At 39.8% G+C, this 7,500-nt stretch overlaps 6 non-coding genes across 6 annotated transcripts; all 6 read left to right on the top strand.

Annotated features, from left to right (window-relative positions):
- The first annotated feature begins 519 nt into the window (after nt 1-519).
- Nucleotides 520-592, top strand: TRNAR-UCG (transfer RNA arginine (anticodon UCG)). Its single transcript has one exon. It is a non-coding gene; the product is annotated as a tRNA-Arg (tRNA).
- A 795-nt stretch (nt 593-1,387) lies between these two features.
- TRNAR-CCU (transfer RNA arginine (anticodon CCU)) lies at nt 1,388-1,460 on the top strand. Its single transcript has one exon. It is a non-coding gene; the product is annotated as a tRNA-Arg (tRNA).
- Nucleotides 1,461-2,112: 652 nt separating this feature from the next.
- Nucleotides 2,113-2,185, top strand: TRNAR-UCG (transfer RNA arginine (anticodon UCG)). Its single transcript has one exon. It is a non-coding gene; the product is annotated as a tRNA-Arg (tRNA).
- Nucleotides 2,186-3,700: 1,515 nt separating this feature from the next.
- On the top strand, nt 3,701-3,773 carry TRNAR-UCG (transfer RNA arginine (anticodon UCG)). The gene has a single exon. It is a non-coding gene; the product is annotated as a tRNA-Arg (tRNA).
- Nucleotides 3,774-5,291: 1,518 nt separating this feature from the next.
- Nucleotides 5,292-5,364, top strand: TRNAR-UCG (transfer RNA arginine (anticodon UCG)). Its single transcript has one exon. It is a non-coding gene; the product is annotated as a tRNA-Arg (tRNA).
- A 1,515-nt stretch (nt 5,365-6,879) lies between these two features.
- On the top strand, nt 6,880-6,952 carry TRNAR-UCG (transfer RNA arginine (anticodon UCG)). Its single transcript has one exon. It is a non-coding gene; the product is annotated as a tRNA-Arg (tRNA).
- The last annotated feature ends 548 nt before the right edge of the window (nt 6,953-7,500 follow it).

Here is a 7,500-nt window from a genome sequence, read left to right as displayed (position 1 = left end):
ATGTTAGTGTTCTGAAACTGCAAAGTAGATTTTTAAATGCCTATTTTTGTGAGATGCATTTTCGACCGGCCAGAACATATTCCTTTGGAAAAAATGATTTGAATTGGATTGGTGTGAATCTTGTTTCTAGAGGTGGTGACAGGCTTTCAGCTACTTGAATAGGTCAAGCCAGGATACATAAAACGTATACAACCTATGTGAGTGTGAAAAATTAGCATATGCAGGAAGGAGCAATTTGTGCTACTTTCAAAACAGTTTCACTCCACGTCTCGAAACGTCCAGAGCTATGTAGAGCATACAAATGAGCTTTAAACTCATGAGGAAAGAGGTTTGTATGGAAAAAGGAAAACAAAAGCATATCGTACTCATAAAATTCTCAATATATAGATTCCAAAAAAGTGCTTCCAGCGAAAAGAGCTGAAAGAACACTATGGGATGTAAACCTGAATACCTTTCAATAATATGTTCTCCATCCATGCATACCACCTACATGATAAAAATCATCTCAGGTGGACGGATGACCGCGTGGCCTAATGGATAAGGCGTCTGACTTCGGATCAGAAGATTGAGGGTTCGAGTCCCTTCGTGGTCGTTTTTGGCCAATGGTCACACAATCTGCTTTACATTCAGAGTGGAAAAAGTCTTTTCCAATACTCTTGTAGTCCTCACTTTCTCATTACTAATCATTAATAAAGTGGAGTACATACTGTAAACTCATTCAGGTTGCATCTTCAGTCTAACTACTTGTGCATTTTAGTGGCATTAAAAAGTGCTTCTATGCCGACGCACTGAATATGTAATAGGTTTGCAGAATTTTGACGTGACAGAATGGGTTTTTAGCTTAAGTGTGTGTAGAAGAACTGCAAGGTGTGTGCCTATGTGTGCATAGAGTGCTACATTGGTAAAATCTGTATGATTTGGGCAGTTAAAGTGCTGATTTTGCCTCCGAGTAAGAAAAGTACTACACAAAATGTATAAAGGATCGGCACATTGGCTGCCTTTGCTGATGCCCCCGTTGCCTAATTTGTAGTGCAATGGTTAAGTTGCAGAGTGTGGTTGAACTTGGTTAGGAGACTTAGTGCCTCTTTCCGTGTCCTACTGATGATAAGGATGGCTTGATACCATTTTCTAAGCCCAGTATATTGAGAAAAGAAGTAAGTGAAGAAGAAGTGTGGAGTCGAAAGTGGTTCTCCAATTTCTCTCCACTTGCTAAAATTGCAAAGTCTCCATTATAGCATAGAAGAGAGCGTTAAAGTCGGGGATGGAAGAGGATGAAAATGGGAAGTTTACTTATAGAGAGAAGTGAGAAATGCCCTGTGTGCACACACCGGTGTCTGACCATAGAATACATTTAAATAATGCCTCTAGAAAAGTACTATGCATGTGTGCCTCAGTGGCCTAATGGATAAGGCACTGGCCTCCTAAGCCAGGGATTGTGGGTTCAAGTCCCATCTGAGGTGATAACAAATATCCTCCCTCTTTCTTTTCCAGAAAAATAGGTAGATTTATTACATGCTTCCTCTCAGAAGTTTATGAGGGATTAGGTACTTTGAAACAGTCCCATTTTACTTGTGTACACTTCACAGTCATGTTAGTGTTCTGAAACTGCAAAGTAGATTCTTAAATGCCTATTTTTGTGAGATGCATTTTCGACCGGCCAGAACATATTCCTTTGGAAAAAATGATATGAATTGGATTGGTGTGAATCTTGTTTCTAGAGGTGGTGACAGGCTTTCAGCTACTTGAATAGGTCAAGCCAGGATTCATAAAACTTATACAACCTATGTGAGTGTGAAAAATTAGCATATGCAGGAAGGAGCAATTTGTACTACTTTCAAAACAGTTTCACTCCACGTCTGTAAACGTCCAGAGCTATGTAGAGCATACAAATGAGCTTTAAACTCATGAGGAAAGAGGTTTGTATGGAAAAAGGAAAACAAAAGCATATCGTACTCATAAAATTCTCAATATATAGATTCCAAAAAAGTGCTTCCAGCGAAAAGAGCTGAAAGAACACTATGGGATGTAAACCTGAATACCTTTCAATAATCCATGCATACCACCATCCATGCATACCACCTACATGATAAAAATCATCTCAGGTGGACGGATGACCGCGTGGCCTAATGGATAAGGCGTCTGACTTCGGATCAGAAGATTGAGGGTTCGAGTCCCTTCGTGGTCGTTTTTGGCCAATGGTCACACAATCTGCTTTACATTCAGAGTGGAAAAAGTCTTTTCCAATACTCTTGTAGTCCTCACTTTCTCAGTACTAATCATTAATAAAGTGGAGTACATACTGTAAACTCATTCAGGTTGCATCTTCAGTCTAACTACTTGTGCATTTTAGTGGCATTAAAAAGTGCTTCTATGCCGACGCACTGAATATGTAATAGGTTTGCAGAATTTTGACGTGACAGAATGGGTTTTTAGCTTAAGTGTGTGTAGAAGAACTGCAAGGTGTGTGCCTATGTGTGCATAGAGTGGTACATGTGTAAAATGTGTATGATTTGGGCAGTTAAAGTGCTGATTTTGCCTCCGAGTAAGAAAAGTACTACACAAAATGTATAAAGGATCGGCACATTGGCTGCCTTTGCTGATGCCCCCGTTGCCTAATTTGTAGTGCAATGGTTAAGTTGCAGAGTGTGGTTGAACTTGGTTAGGAGACTTAGTGCCTCTTTCCGTGTCCTACTGATGATAAGGATGGCTTGATACCATTTTCTAAGCCCAGTATATTGAGAAAAGAAGTAAGTGAAGAAGAAGTGTGAAGTCGAAAGTGGTTCTCCAATTTCTCTCCATTTGCTAAAATTGCAAAGTCTCCATTATAGCATAGAAGAGAGCGTTAAAGTCGGGGATGGAAGAGGATGAAAATGGGAAGTTTGCTTATAGAGAGAAGTGAGAAATGCCCTGTGTGCACAAACCGGTGTCTGACCATAGAATACATTTAAATAATGCCTCTAGAAAAGTGCTATGCATGTGTGCCTCCTTGGCCTAATGGATAAGGCACTGGCCTCCTAAGCCAGGGATTGTGGGTTCAAGTCCCATCTGAGGTGATAACAAAAATCCTCCCTCTTTCTTTTCCAGAAAATTAGGTAGATTTATTACATGCTTCCTCTCGGAAGTTTATGAGGGATTAGGTACTTTGAAACGGTCCCATTTTACTTGTGTACACTTCACAGTCATGTTAGTGTTCTGAAACTGCAAAGTAGATTTTTAAATGCCTATTTTTGTGAGATGCATTTTCGACCGGCCAGAACATATTCCTTTGGAAAAAATTATATGAATTGGATTGGTGTGAATCTTGTTTCTAGAGGTGGTGACAGGCTTTCAGCTACTTGAATAGGTCAAGCCAGGATTCATAAAACTTATACAACCTATGTGAGTGTGAAAAATTAGCATATGCAGGAAGGAGCAATTTGTACTACTTTCAAAACAGTTTCACTCCACGTCTGGAAACGTCCAGAGCTATGTAGAGCATACAAATGAGCTTTAAACTCATGAGGAAAGAGGTTTGTATGGAAAAAGGAAAACAAAAGCATATCGTACTCATAAAATTCTCAATATATAGATTCCAAAAAAGTGCTTCCAGCGAAAAGAGCTGAAAGAACACTATGGGATGTAAACCTGAATACCTTTCAATAATATGTTCTCCATCCATGCATACCACCTACATGATAAAAATCATGTCAGGTGGACGGATGACCGCGTGGCCTAATGGATAAGGCGTCTGACTTCGGATCAGAAGATTGAGGGTTAAAGTCCCTTCGTGGTCATTTTTGGCCAATGGTCACACAATCTGCTTTACATTCAGAGTGGAAAAAGTATTTTCCAATACTCTTGTAGTCCTCACTTTCTCAGTACTAATCATTAATAAAGTGGAGTACATACTGTAAACTCATTCAGGTTGCATCTTCAGTCTAACTACTTGTGCATTTTAGTGGCATTAAAAAGTGCTTCTATGCCGACGCACTGAATATGTAATAGGTTTGCAGAATTTTGACGTGACAGAATGGGTTTTTAGCTTAAGTGTGTGTAGAAGAACTGCAAGGTGTGTGCCTATGTGTGCATAGAGTGGTACATGTGTAAAATCTGTATGATTTGGGCAGTTAAAGTGCTGATTTTGCCTCCGAGTAAGAAAAGTACTACACAAAATGTATAAAGGATCGGCACATTGGCTGCCTTTGCTGATGCCCCGTGCCTAATTTGTAGTGCAATGGTTAAGTTGCAGAGTGTGGTTGAACTTGGTTAGGAGACTTAGTGCCTCTTTCCGTGTCCTACTGATGATAAGGATGGCTTGATACCATTTTCTAAGCCCAGTATATTGAGAAAAGAAGTAAGTGAAGAAGAAGTGTGGAGTCGAAAGTGGTTCTCCAATTTCTCTCCACTTGCTAAAATTGCAAAGTCTCCATTATAACATAGAAGAGAGCGTTAAAGTCGGGGATGGAAGAGGATGAAAATGGGAAGTTTACTTATAGAGAGAAGTGAGAAATGCCCTGTGTGCACACACCGGTGTCTGACCATAGAATACATTTAAATAATGCCTCTAGAAAATAGCTGTGCATGTGTGCCTCAGTGGCCTAATGGATAAGGCACTGGCCTCCTAAGCCAGGGATTGTGGGTTCAAGTCCCATCTGAGGAGATAACAAAAATCCTCCCTCTTTCTTTTCCAGAAAATTAGGTAGATTTATTACATGCTTCCTCTCAGAAGTTTATGAGGGATTAGGTACTTTGAAACGGTCCCATTTTACTTGTGTACACTTCTCAGTCATGTTAGTGTTCTGAAACTGCAAAGTAGATTTTTAAATGCCTATTTTTGTGAGATGCATTTTCGACCGGCCAGAACATATTCCTTTGGAAAAAATTATATGAATTGGATTGGTGTGAATCTTGTTTCTAGAGGTGGTGACAGGCTTTCAGCTACTTGAATAGGTCAAGCCAGGATTCATAAAACTTATACAACCTATGTGAGTGTGAAAAATTAGCATATGCAGGAAGGAGCAATTTGTACTACTTTCAAAACAGTTTCACTCCACGTCTGTAAACGTCCAGAGCTATGTAGAGCATACAAATGAGCTTTAAACTCATGAGGAAAGAGGTTTGTATGGAAAAAGGAAAACAAAAGCATATCGTACTCATAAAATTCTCAATATATAGATTCCAAAAAAGTGCTTCCAGCGAAAAGAGCTGAAAGAACACTATGGGATGGAAACCTGAATACCTTTCAATAATCCATGCATACCACCATCCATGCATACCACCTACATGATAAAAATCATCTCAGGTGGACAGATGACCGCGTGGCCTAATGGATAAGGCGTCTGACTTCGGATCAGAAGATTGAGGGTTCGAGTCCCTTCGTGGTCGTTTTTGGCCAATGGTCACACAATCTGCTTTACATTCAGAGTGGAAAAAGTCTTTTCCAATACTCTTGTAGTCCTCACTTTCTCAGTACTAATCATTAATAAAGTGGAGTACATACTGTAAACTCATTCAGGTTGCATCTTCAGTCTAACTACTTGTGCATTTTAGTGGCATTAAAAAGTGCTTCTATGCCGACGCACTGAATATGTAATAGGTTTGCAGAATTTTGACGTGACAGAATGGGTTTTTAGCTTAAGTGTGTGTAGAAGAACTGCAAGGTGTGTGCCTATGTGTGCATAGAGTGGTACATGTGTAAAATGTGTATGATTTGGGCAGTTAAAGTGCTGATTTTGCCTCCGAGTAAGAAAAGTACTACACAAAATGTATAAAGGATCGGCACATTGGCTGCCTTTGCTGATGCCCCCGTTGCCTAATTTGTAGTGCAATGGTTAAGTTGCAGAGTGTGGTTGAACTTGGTTAGGAGACTTAGTGCCTCTTTCCGTGTCCTACTGATGATAAGGATGGCTTGATACTATTTTCTAAGCCCAGTATATTGAGAAAAGAAGTAAGTGAAGAAGAAGTGTGAAGTCGAAAGTGGTTCTCCAATTTCTCTCCATTTGCTAAAATTGCAAAGTCTCCATTATAGCATAGAAGAGAGCGTTAAAGTCGGGGATGAAAGAGGATGAAAATGGGAAGTTTGCTTATAGAGAGAAGTGAGAAATGCCCTGTGTGCACAAACCGGTGTCTGACCATAGAATACATTTAAATAATGCCTCTAGAAAAGTGCTATGCATGTGTGCCTCAGTGGCCTAATGGATAAGGCACTGCCCTCCTTAGCCAGGGATTGTGGGTTCAAGTCCCATCTGAGGTGATAACAAAAATCCTCCCTCTTTCTTTTCCAGAAAATTAGGTAGATTTATTACATGCTTCCTCTCGGAAGTTTATGAGGGATTAGGTACTTTGAAACGGTCCCATTTTACTTGTGTACACTTCACAGTCATGTTAGTGTTCTGAAACTGCAAAGTATATTTTTAAATGCCTATTTTTGTGAGATGCATTTTCGACCGGCCAGAACATATTCCTTTGGAAAAAATTATATGAATTGGATTGGTGTGAATCTTGTTTCTAGAGGTGGTGACAGGCTTTCAGCTACTTGAATAGGTCAAGCCAGGATTCATAAAACTTATACAACCTATGTGAGTGTGAAAAATTAGCATATGCAGGAAGGAGCAATTTGTACTACTTTCAAAACAGTTTCACTCCACGTCTGGAAACGTCCAGAGCTATGTAGAGCATACAAATGAGCTTTAAACTCATGAGGAAAGAGGTTTGTATGGAAAAAGGAAAACAAAAGCATATCGTACTCATAAAATTCTCAATATATAGATTCCAAAAAAGTGCTTCCAGCGAAAAGAGCTGAAAGAACACTATGGGATGTAAACCTGAATACCTTTCAATAATATGTTCTCCATCCATGCATACCACCTACATGATAAAAATCATGTCAGGTGGACGGATGACCGCGTGGCCTAATGGATAAGGCGTCTGACTTCGGATCAGAAGATTGAGGGTTAAAGTCCCTTCGTGGTCATTTTTGGCCAATGGTCACACAATCTGCTTTACATTCAGAGTGGAAAAAGTATTTTCCAATACTCTTGTAGTCCTCACTTTCTCAGTACTAATCATTAATAAAGTGGAGTACATACTGTAAACTCATTCAGGTTGCATCTTCAGTCTAACTACTTGTGCATTTTAGTGGCATTAAAAAGTGCTTCTATGCCGACGCACTGAATATGTAATAGGTTTGCAGAATTTTGACGTGACAGAATGGGTTTTTAGCTTAAGTGTGTGTAGAAGAACTGCAAGGTGTGTGCCTATGTGTGCATAGAGTGGTACATGTGTAAAATCTGTATGATTTGGGCAGTTAAAGTGCTGATTTTGCCTCCGAGTAAGAAAAGTACTACACAAAATGTATAAAGGATCGGCACATTGGCTGCCTTTGCTGATGCCCCGTGCCTAATTTGTAGTGCAATGGTTAAGTTGCAGAGTGTGGTTGAACTTGGTTAGGAGACTTAGTGCCTCTTTCCGTGTCCTACTGATGATAAGGATGGCTTGATACCATTTTCTAAGCCCAGTATA

The sequence above is a fragment of the Triturus cristatus genome, chromosome 4_1 (assembly GCF_964204655.1).
Source record: "Triturus cristatus chromosome 4_1, aTriCri1.1, whole genome shotgun sequence".
Classification (NCBI taxonomy): Eukaryota; Metazoa; Chordata; class Amphibia; order Caudata; family Salamandridae; genus Triturus; species Triturus cristatus.
Note: the sequence above shows the minus strand (reverse complement) of the source record. Positions and strands in the feature narration are given on the sequence as shown.